At 31.4% G+C, this 12,510-nt stretch overlaps 1 pseudogene; it reads right to left on the reverse strand.

Annotated features, from left to right (window-relative positions):
• Nucleotides 1-3,210: 3,210 nt before the first annotated feature.
• On the reverse strand, nucleotides 3,211-6,811 carry LOC137838712 (uncharacterized; annotated as a pseudogene).
• Nucleotides 6,812-12,510: the final 5,699 nt, after the last annotated feature.

Here is a 12,510-nt window from a genome sequence, read left to right on the forward strand (position 1 = left end):
AAATAAATTTATAAACAACACCAAAATTACAAAAGACACCAATTTCCAAATTGAAATTGAATTATAACATAAGGTCACTAATTGAAATCCAAATCATAATAAATTAAGCACGATAACACGAATGTCCTGTAATTAAAATCCAAAGCATAACATGACATATGAAGAAAAATTTGAAACATAGATGCATGGAAGATGAACTCAAGGCACTGGTTGATCATCAAATTTTTCATCATAGTACGGGTGGACTTGACTCGTGCCAGTTGATGTGTCAGGTTGATGTCGTTCCATCGTGGCTAATTTTTGCTCTAACATCTGTATTTTATCCATCAACATAGCTACATTTTGATTTGTTTGATTAGCTACTTGATTTGATTGATTAACTACTTGATTTGCTTCCATGACCTTTCGACGGAGTTGTTCATTCTCAGTTATGTAGTCAATGGAAGAAGGTAATATGTTAGGTTGAGTCATTGATGACACACCATGTCGAATGTTGGCAGACAAGTCTGCAGTGCCATAACATCGACCTCTGCTCTTACCTCCAACAACATCCATCCAACATTGAAGTTTTGTTGCTGATTGGATGTTAGAGGTAGATCCTTCAGAGTTGTTGATTTGGATGGCTTTCAGCCGCTCATGGTAGGTTTTCTAGTGCGTTTTTAGGAGTTCTTAGTGTTACAATAGTAAGTTATAAATATAAAATATGTAAGCAAAAGTAAACCAACAACTTACGTAAATTTGTTTGGCACGAGTATCTACCCAAGCACCATCCTTCTTAGTGTGTGTTGCCATGAATAATTCATCTGGCTCAACAGGTCGACCATATTTACAGTCCTGAAATAAATGAAAATAGTTAACAATATTAGATATTCCGTACTAAATTGAATAAGATGTAACAAAATATTCATAATTAATGTACTTACCAATCCCAAGGCAATGTCCATATGTGATTTATGACTAGTGGAATGCAATGTCCCACCTCGAGTTCATGATCGATTTAATTTATTTTGAATTGATTTTTGTTTGAACTTTTCGTAATTCCAATAGGTCAAAAGACCAATCCATGCCTCCTCACCAATCCAAATAGCTCTAGTCCCTTTAACCTAAGCTTTCCCAAGCATATCAGAGAAGCGTTTCCTAACCTTTGACTTGTAGATTTTTTTGATTTGCCAATCATCATGTGGGGCCCAAATGACTTGAGTCTATAAAAACAAACAATACAATTACACATATTTTATGATATTCATAAATAGTTGGATGAGAAATAATTAAAATGCAAAGTTTAGGTTACCTTAAATTCAGTCCACCATTTAAGTTGGACTTCCTCAGGTGCTTCGTCGTAGTGATAATAGGGACCCCTAAATTGTGATTTTATTGCATGGCCAATTTCCTCAATAACATAATGGTTAGGTGTCCACCTTTAAAGATTGGAAATCAACAAGTTAACAATTAACATACAAAAGAAGAATAATAAATTTGAATATGAAAGTAAACTTACCCTTTACCCATTGGTCGTATGATTACCCTCCCACTACCATCACGATGGACCTCTGCATCTTGGATATCATGGTGCGTAGGAGGCGGGGTGGGTTGCGCTGTAGGAGAGGTTTGCACTAGCACAGTAGGGGAGAATTGCACTGGCATCTGCACTGGTTGAGGAGGAACCTGGACTGATGGAGCAATGGAAAATTGCACTGGGGGAGAATGTGTGGATTGGGGAGCGAAAATGGGATCAGAGAAAGATTGGACTGCTGGAGCAATAGGAGACGATACTTGTATACCAAGGACAGTATAAGGAGATGAGGGAGATACATGGAGGTGTGATAATGGAGACAGTGAAGGAACGAAGTTGTGACGGTGCGCAACTTGTTCACCAACTCCAATATGAGGAATTGTATGGGTGGAATGATGAATAGACTGAGAAGCTATAGATTGTCTAGACGAAGAGGGGGTGGAGGAAGAAGGGGTGGATGATTGAGAAAATCAAGATAAGGGTGACGGGCCAGAGTAAGGGATGGATCCTAATTCTATGGCAAGACGTCCATGCAAACTTGTAGGAACTCCACGCCTAGCATTATAATGTCTGATGATAGCACCACCCCTACCTCTATTCTTAGGCATTTTTCCTACAAAAATAAAATTACACGATCAATGAAATTGGACACATTGTCATATAGGTTGTCAAATAATTTACAAGACTACTATACATTAGTCGTTAGTGTTATGAAAGTCCCCATCGGCACAGTCGTTATCATCATGTTCTCCATCATCTTCACTGGATTCAATGATGTCATCATCGTCATCGTCGTCATCATCATCATTGTCATTGTCATCGTCATCATCATCGTCACTTATTGGTTCAATAAGATTATCATTGACCAATTCAAAAACTAATGGGTCACCTAAGCCTTATAATTGTTCAATTGTTGTGATTGGTAAGACATTAGGCATTTCATCAAGTTGGTAAGGCAAATCATCTTCTATGTTCTCAACTTCAACATGACCTCGGGGTTTTGTTGTTATTGCCACACACCAACCACGTAAGTTTCTACAAATGTTTGGATGAGGAACATAGTAAACTTGTCTTATATTTTGTGGAAGGATGAAGGGATCATACGGAATATATCTTCCAGACATCTTGATTTCTACAATGTTATATTATGAATGAACTTTGGTCCCTATATCTTGTGTTGGATCAAACCATTGACAGTAGAAAAGGGGAATCTTCTTACTTAATCCAAGATATTGTATTTCATAAATATGTTCGATGACGCCAAAGAAGTCATTTTGTCTTCCTTCCGTCACACCTTTTGCATGAACCCCATAGTTTGTGGTTTTCTTACCTGTATTCCATGTCTTTGTGAGGAACTTGTACCCATTAACAAAGTACTTATTCCACGATGTTACAGATGAATCAGGTCCCCAAGCTAATGCCTTCATGTTTAGGTCGATCACTCCATTTATCTCATCAACAACCTATGAATTAGTCATAGACACAATTTACGTAGTTCCTAAAGGTTTAGAATCAACCAATAATAACATAACACTTACATAGTTCCTAAACCACTATGGAAAATACTTATGTATACAAATTGATTCTTCTTCATCGTTGTTGGAGTGAACTTGTAAGAACAATCTTCACAAAAATATGTGATCAGTCACACCGGTGTAATTCAAACATAATGAGTAAAAATTAATGTGGTATTTAACTTACTCAAGTATCGATTTGACCTCATTGCAATTGATGAGGATATGTACGTGGGCATAACGATATTCATCATCAGTTAACCAATATTGTTTGCAGAATCCAGTTGGGCGATCACTTTTGGCAAAAATTGAGAATGATGATTCTACTCCCTCATTTGTCGTAGTTCGAAGATCATTTCTCAAACTTGTATTTGACAACAAACTTGCATGTTTGAAATAATGGGAACAAAATAAGTTATTTCACAGTGTAAGTAGAATGCAGATATCGATCCTTCTACCCTTGCCAAATTAGCTACTGCTCGTTTTGCATCGCCCATCATCCTACAACAAACAAAAATAGGTTTTAAGCATTATACAATGCTTAGGAACATTGAAATTGAGTATAAGGTTGTTACCTTTCAAAAGGATACATCCATCTGTATTGAACAGGACCACCAATTATTGCCTCCCTTGGAAGATGAATAATGAGGTGTTCCATTGAATCAAAGAAGCCAGGTGGGAAGATTCTTTCTAGTATACAAATAATGATTGGTATGTTTGTTTTCATTCGAATTAAATCATTCATCCTCAAAGTGTTAGAACAAAAATCTCTAAAAAATTTACTTATTTCAGCAATGGCATTCCAGACAAATTCTGGTAATGAACGAAATGCAATTGGTAGTAAACACTCCATGAAAACAAGACAATCATGACTTTTCATGCCATGCATACTCCCTTATCAATATTTGCACACCTTGCAATGTTAGAAGCATAACCATCTAACATCTTCAACTCTGTAATCCATTTATAAATTGATTTTGCATCATTTGTGTTGAAAGTGTAGTTTCCCTTTGGCTTTGCTAACTTTCCATTTTGTAACTGAACCAACTGTAAGTCTCCACGTACACAGAATTCAACAACATCCATTTTTGCCTTGTGATTGTCTTTTGTTTTACCTTTGACCTCCATGACAGTATTGAACACATTATCAAAAAAGTTTTTTTCTATGTGCATGACATCAAGGTTGTGCCTTAACAAGTTGTGTTTCCAATATGACAGATCCCAAAAGATTGATCGTTTTGTCCAATTATGATATTGTTCATACCCTGGTAAGGTATCAAATGGACCATCAGTTATCTTTGGAAAGTCTCGAATAAATTCCCATAATTGCTCTCCATTCAAGAAATAAGGAGCCCCATTCGATTCAACTGTGTTTTTCATAAATCTCCTCTTACTTTTTCTAAAGGGATGATCCAATGATAAGAATCGTCGATGACAGTCAAACCAACTACTTTAACCACCATATTTCAACGTAAAAGATTTTGTGTCCTCCATACAATGAGGACATGCTATTTTCCTTTAGTCCCCCATCCTGACAACTCCTAAAAATGCACTAGAAAACCTACCATGAGCGGCTGAAAGCCATCCAAACCAACAGCTCTGAAGGATCTACCTCTAACATCCAATCAACAACAAAACTTCAATGTTGGAAGGATGTTGTTGGAGGTAAGAGCAGAGGTCGATGTTATGGCACTGCAGACTTGTCTGCCAACATTCGGCATGGTGTGCAATCAATGACTCAACCTAACATATTACCTTCTTCCATTGACTACATAACTGAGAATGAACAACTCCGTCGAAAGGTTATGGAAGCAAATCAAGTAGCTAATCAATCAAATCAAGTAGCTAATCAAACAAATCAAAATGTAGCTATGTTGATGGATAAAATACAGATGTTAGAGCAAAAATTAGCCACGATGAAACGACATCAACCTGACACATCAACTGGCACGAGTCAAGTCCACCCGTACTATGATGAAAAATTTGATGATCAACTAGTGCCTTGAGTTCATCTTCCACGCATCTATGTTTCAATTTTTTCTTCATATGTCATGTTATGCTTTGGATTTTAATTACAGGACATCCATGTTATCGTGCTTAATTTATTATGATTTGGATTTCAATTAGTGACCACATGTTATAATTCAATTTCAATTTGGAAATTGGTGTCTTTTGTAATTTTGGTGTTGTTTATAAATTTATTTCTTTATTACAATCATTTACAGGTATTACATTCTTATAAATTGAATTTAGATTCATTGAAAATTGATTCAAATTTAATCTGGTATTAATTTTTAAAAAAAGTTCAAATTTGATTTTTAAATATTTTTTATTTTATTTCACAATTTGCATGGGTCTAACCCACACTAACATTTTAAATTATTTTTAATTTAATTTAATTAGTGTCCAAGAAGTGTAGGCTACACCCACACTGATTTAATTTAAACGCAAACTTTGCGGCGGACACCACGTACCAGGATGTAACATGTGTCCACATCAAGCAAGCTCGCATGACAAAGTTTTCGTTTTTGGAGATATCATATGTGAATACACCTTCATTCCACAATTTATTAAGGTCATCAATAAGAGGTTGTGAGTAGACATCTATTTGTTTAGTTGGGTTATTTGGCCCTGGTATGAAACAAGTTAGAAACATGTATGGTTTGGTCATACACATTTCGGGAGGTAAGTTATAAGGAGTAATGAATACTGGCCAACAAGAATACGGGGATGTTGAAGCTTGGACGTAAGGAGTGAAACCCATCCGAACATAAACCAAGTCTCACGTGTCGGGGGTCACATGCAAAATCTGGATATATCTTATCAAAGTGCTTCCAAGCTTCCCCATCACATGGATGTCGTAACAACCCATCATCTTTTTTGTTTTCAAAATGCCATCTCATTTGACTAGCAGATTCCATTGATGCATATAGTCTTTGCAATCTTGGGATGATTGGCAAATAAAACATTCTCTTCCTTGGAATATTTTTATATCTTCCCCTGTCACCCTTTGGTTCAAAATAACGAGGAAGATGACAAAATTTGCATTCAGTTAAATAAATGTCATCCTTGTAATACAACATGCAACCACCTTCACAACAATCGATTTTTTCTGCTTCCAAACCTAGACTTGACACAATTTTTTTGGCCTCGTAGTAGTTCTTTGGTATGCAATTTTGTTTTGGAGCTACATCATTTAACATTTTTATGACGTAATCTAAACACTTCTCTAGAGCATGCCAATTGGTTCTAGTAGCTAAAAGTCGAATGACTATTGATAATTTTGACTTTGTTGCTCCTTCATAAATTGGTTCATTTGCAGATGCTAACATATCATAAAACTTATGCGCGAATGCATTAGGAGACTGTTCTTCAAAAATATCGTCATAGTCCAAGTTCTCATATCGAAGTCTTATATCTGATACTTGCATGTATGCATCATATAACATATCGTTTACTGACCCAAACTTATCAACATAATTCATATCATCATAGTTGCTCAACGCATGACATAAGTTGTCCTCATTTGACCCCTGTTCTCCATGATGAACCCATATTCGATAGTTGGGTTTGAATCCATATTGTAGCATATGAGCCCTAACAAGAGAGGGTTTAAGGATTTTCTCGCAAATACATTTAATGCATGGACACCTTACCCCTCCATCTTGTGTATAGGAAATTTGTTCATTGCTTTTGAAACAAATTCACGAACTTCGTTGATGAATCGTGACTTAAGTCTCCTTGAGGGATCAACCATGTCATACATCCAGTCTCGATCCATTATTCTACATGTTGATGTTAAAAGTGTAAGGAAACATAGAAATTTAGGTTCCATGTACTTAGATGTACATGCATTTCCATTCATATATTGGAATGAAACTTAATTTGAAAGCATGTATACATGTACATGATCTCATTAGGTAGTTGATTAAGTAGAAGGCTTCGCTCAAAATTTCTTCTAGCTTCTTTTTTAAACAGTTAATCAAATTTTAAATTCCATTTTTGATCAAATACTTATATGCAAGACATCCAACCTGTACTTTATACACTGGTTCTAACAATGATGATAGAGAGGCTTTATGCTTAGCCAATCAAGCAACCAATGACTGCTAACGTTAACATTGTGGTGTATCACATCACAAGCGAAAACGATGATGAAAATAAAGACGAGGACATTAATTAAGCTCGATCTTACAATGCTTTAATTAATTTTTTCTTATAATACTTTGATTCTTATAATTAATTTTATCTCGTAATGCTTTTAATATATACCCATTTTAATGTCTTCTCTCTTTTCTTTAGTTTCATGCTCAATCACAGATTTCTCTTCTCTTATTTTACTAAACAACTAAAAAGTAATAACTTTTCATAAAATTCAGAAAAATACCTCAAACTGTGAAACAAAACCTTCCTAAAATGAGAAACACCTCCTATAATACCGGAATGAGCTTCAGCCACAAAACTTAAACTTTTAAGTGGAAGGGAACTTATAGGATTCAATTTGGGCTCTGCAAATTGAAAAAAAAGAGGATTTGGGATTGAGAAATTGAAAAAGATTAGGATGGAATGTTGCTTGGAGAGACTTGGATGTAAATAATTAAAGAAAAGTAAAAGGATTTGAATTAGTATGACATTATATTTGTCTGGATTTAACTCTTAAAATATAAGACTGTATAACCATTCATTGTCAATCTTTTGAGAATATACTGTTTGCAGCAGATGTGAACAAAATTACATATCTACAAAACAAAGAGATGGATATTGAATCATCTCCAAAGTCCAAACTACTTTTAAAATGTTGAATCACCACAGCTCCTCATTAACACCTCTTTCAATTTAATTCCACCAAAACATACACTTCAATAATACTTACAATTCTTTCAACTTCAAAACAGAATATCAATAATAAGACATTAAAAAGACCAGAAGTTGCTAAAAAAATTGTATTTGAAATGCTTCAAAGATACTGTGAAGATTTGGCACCTGATATAAAAATATAGGCATGTGAAAATTGGTGTCATAGTAATTTTCAACTTGGACTTTGTCTTTTTGGCTTCGTGCAATACTTTAATTAATTTTTTCTTATAATACTTTAATTCTTATAATTAATTTTCTTTCGTAATGCTTTTAATATACTCATTTGAATGTCTTCTCTCTTTTCTTTAGTTTCTCTTTTCTTTAGTTTCATGCTCAATCATAGATTCCTCTTCTCTTATTTTACAAAACAACTAAAAAATAATAACTTTTCATAAAATTCAGAAAAATACCTCAAAGTGTATTTTTCAAATACCAAAATGAAAAAACACCTCCTTAAATACCCGTTAGAATTGAACCTTCAAAATTCAAATATTATAGTGAAAACATGAACCTAAGACAAAACAAAAATAAAAATGTAGAAAAGCAATACCGGAACGAGCTTCAGCCACACAACTTTTAACTGGAAGGGAATTTCTAGGATTTAATTTGAGCTCCTGCAAATTGAAAAAAGAGGATTTGGGATTGAGAAATTGAAAAAGATTAGGAAAATAGAAACTGACCTAGAGCTTTGTGCTTCTGAAAGTGTTTTTGGAGGCTACGGAAATATTACGAAAAAATAGAAACTGACACTTTGGGATTTGGCAGATTTAAGTTTTTGGGCGCTACAAATTTTGGACTCATTCAACACAATCCAAAACTCACTTTACATTTTATGTCATTTAAATTATATATATATATATATATATATATTTAAAATACATGTAAATAAATATAATAAAATAAATAGTATTGTATATACAAAATAAAATAGTATTATTTACATGTATATTTCAATATAATAATACAATGATTTGTTATAGGATCATAACCGTAAATGTAATATTCACATATTATATCCAATAAATAATATTATATGTGGTAAATCTGATATGATATAATTTAATCTTGTCATAATATAATATTAATGATTGATAACTATTTATAGTTAAGTAACAAATAATACTGGATTTATATATATATATATATATATATATATTTTATATATAATATTATTATTATAAACTTACATTTATATTCTAATTCATTATATTTTCTTGTGTTCATTCTTTTCTTTAAGATTAGAAGGTAATTTCTAAATGCATAAAATGGAATTTCATAATAAATATTAAAGTTCATTGTTACTTAAATGTTTGTATTTTTTATTTTAATTATTATTATGTGTATTATGTATTTATATTTATTTAAATAAAATATAGATAATATATTATTTGTTCCATAACTATAAATAGTTATCATCCATTAATATTAAGACTAAACTAAATTATATCATAACCGCACCTAATATTAACATTTTATACTCAATATTATCTATAGTTTAAGATTAGAATACACAATATTCTACAAATCTGTTTTCGAGAATAGTATATCCATAGATACAAACACAACATAGCGAAAGATTCTATTCATGAGAAATAATTGAATGAAGTTGTCATGCGTCCAATGTCTCTGAGAATAGTATATCCATAAATACAAACATAACATAAGTGAAAGATTTCGTTCATGAGAAATAATTGAATGAAGTACATATAATTGTCCTTGTTGGCTGAATAAGGTCGAACCTTGGTAGTGGGCTCCGAGTTGAATCACCTTTGCCTGTTGCTGTTGCTTTGAGATGCTAGTAATCTGCAACAAGGGGGCTCCACCTGTTGACAAAACTCTGACGATCAAGTCAGTGAGACCATTCAACTATGAATATCTATATAAAATCTCTGAGTGTAGGATTACCAGAGAAACTTACCTTTGCTCAGGGTCTAAAGCCCTTTTATAGTTTTCATAACAGCTTCATCAAGCAAGAATATTACATATACTTTTATTTTGCGGGTATATTCAACATTATCTCCAACGATTTTTATTCATCATTATCTCTAATAGTTTTTACTTACATCAAAATATACATACGCTTAACCAATTCTGTTGTTCTTTATATCACTTTGTTTGAGTTATCTTTTTAGCATGGATTGTCAATTATCTGGTCCGACCTTATGACACATTATTGGGCTTATTATTCATCCCAAGTCGAGCTAGGTACTTCCCAAGTGAGCTTGTCTGATCGGACTACCACGCTTAAGTGCTCGGGTCGAAGACCTGAACAAGTCCGACCAATATAATAATCAGTATTTGATATAATCTATTTTATTTATATAGCATAAATTGTAAATTAGCAATAATAAATTAAGTATAAAATAACGATGTATCTTTTTCACATTTTTTTATAATAATGTAGTATAAAAAGGTTATGTTTTTTATTATTCTCATAAGAATCAAATTAAATAAATAATTAGGTTTTTTTAAGACAAATAAATTTCATAAATATTTTTAATTTTATCATATTATTCATGCAAGAATATTATTAGTTATGTTACCTTTCAACTTTATGTGAAATTTTTCTTTAATATATTACTATTTTAACATAATTCAAATATAAATATACAATAAAATGTTTTAATATTCAAAAATATTTCTCTAATTGTGTCAAATTGCACATCTCTCTCACTAATGAAATTCATGTTTCTAATTATACTATTTCATATGACACATCACCAATCAAAAAACATATAAATAATAATAAAAAATTAAATTAAATTAAAATTTAAAAGTTATTATTTTTTAAAAACACACTAGTCTCATAAAATATCCCACTAATAAAAAAATCAAATTTTTATATTTTTTTATCCTCCACCTAGTTTTATACTTTTTTTTCCCAATAATAAACACACAACTAAAATAAATAATGGATTTAAATTTAATTTTAAAATACATTTAACATTTAACTTAAGTTAAACCTTCACAATCTTAATATTTTATTATTATTTGTATTTAATGTAGATATTTTGTTTTTAAACCCACGCTTGTTTTGGTATTTCTGTATTCAACGTAGATATTTTTTTTTAAAAAAAAAAAATTAGTGTGAGCTTTATCTTTATTACACCCAAGCTTGTTTTGGTATTTTATTGTTTTTTTAAAAAAAAATGTTAGAATGGGTTAAACCTCGTAATCTTAATATATTATTATTATTTATATTTAGAGTAGACATTTATTAATTTTCTTTTTTAAAATTTAGTGTGAGCTTCCTTTATTACACCCACGCTTGTTTTAAATATATACTGTGGACTATTAGTGTGGGCTAAACCTTCACAATCTTAATATTTTATTATTATTTTTATTGTTTGTGCGTGCTTGTTTAGCGAAACGTAATACATTATTATTATTATTTTTTAAAATATCTAGCGTGAACTTTATGTTTAATAGACTCACACCAGTTTTAATTTTTTTATTTTTTAGAAAAACTTAGTGTAGGATTTACGTTAACTAAATTCATGCTATTTTAATTTATTTTCTCTCTTTCATTTATTGAAGGTTTGGCCCTCGCTATTAGCGGTTACTACATAGCCTTCACAATTTATTTGCAGCTAATTTAACATATTTTGTTGTAGTGAAACATTATCGAGCAAAATTATCCACTTTATTTTTCTTCATAGAACTGGAAATATGGCTTGAACTACCTCAAAAATATGAAACAACTTTAATGTAAGAATGGCTCATACCAATAGAATAGAGGTAAGATTACGAGCACGACAAGCACATGTATACAAAGCTCTAGTATTTATTTGAAGAAAACACTTATGAACTCCTTTGGTGTTTACTTTTATAGAGTTATTTTCATAACCCTAACCCATAATCAATATTAAGATTAAGAAGAGACTTAAACACATCTTATAATTCATTAAAACTCCTAACCTAGAAGTGTCATCCCTTTTCAAAATTCTAAAAAGTAATTTATAATTTTTTTATTTTATTAATTAATATTCAACACGGAATTATTAGAGTCATTTGTTTTTATGACTAGTATAAAAAGTACACTAAAGCATTATAGAAAAATATTTTGCTTCTTTAATAATTTTTTTATGATGAAACTTGTAATAGTGTTGGCCAAAATGGAGATAAAATCATTTTGAATTTTATTCCCAAGATAATGATAATGAATTTGACAATTTTTAATTTGATCTTGCATTTCACATCAAATTCTGCTACTATTTCAATTAATATCAAGAAATTATCATTATTATTTTAATATAATTTTTTTCATTTGATCCTCAAAAAGTCAGATTATATTTTGCAAGAAATTTCCTACCTACACATATTCTAAATAAAACTTGTCTCGAACTCATACTTTCAGAATCTGCTTTTGCAAGTTTTTATCAATTTCTTTATTCATATTTAGTCTGCTTGAAACTCATTTGCAAGTATTCATGTTATTGTTATGGTAAATATTTTCATGTTGTTTGTTAGACAATTTGTTATGTAATTGCATTGTAAACTGCTTTGTGCTTTTACATAGATATATTTGTATATGTATATATCCTTTGTCTTTATGTAACTTTACATTATATTCATAAATAATACTTTTCTTTGTTTTTTATAATAGCTACGCGTACATCATAATAT

The sequence above is a fragment of the Phaseolus vulgaris genome, chromosome 4, assembly GCF_051622355.1.
Source record: "Phaseolus vulgaris cultivar YP4 chromosome 4, ASM5162235v1, whole genome shotgun sequence".
NCBI classification, from domain to species: domain Eukaryota; kingdom Viridiplantae; phylum Streptophyta; class Magnoliopsida; order Fabales; family Fabaceae; genus Phaseolus; species Phaseolus vulgaris.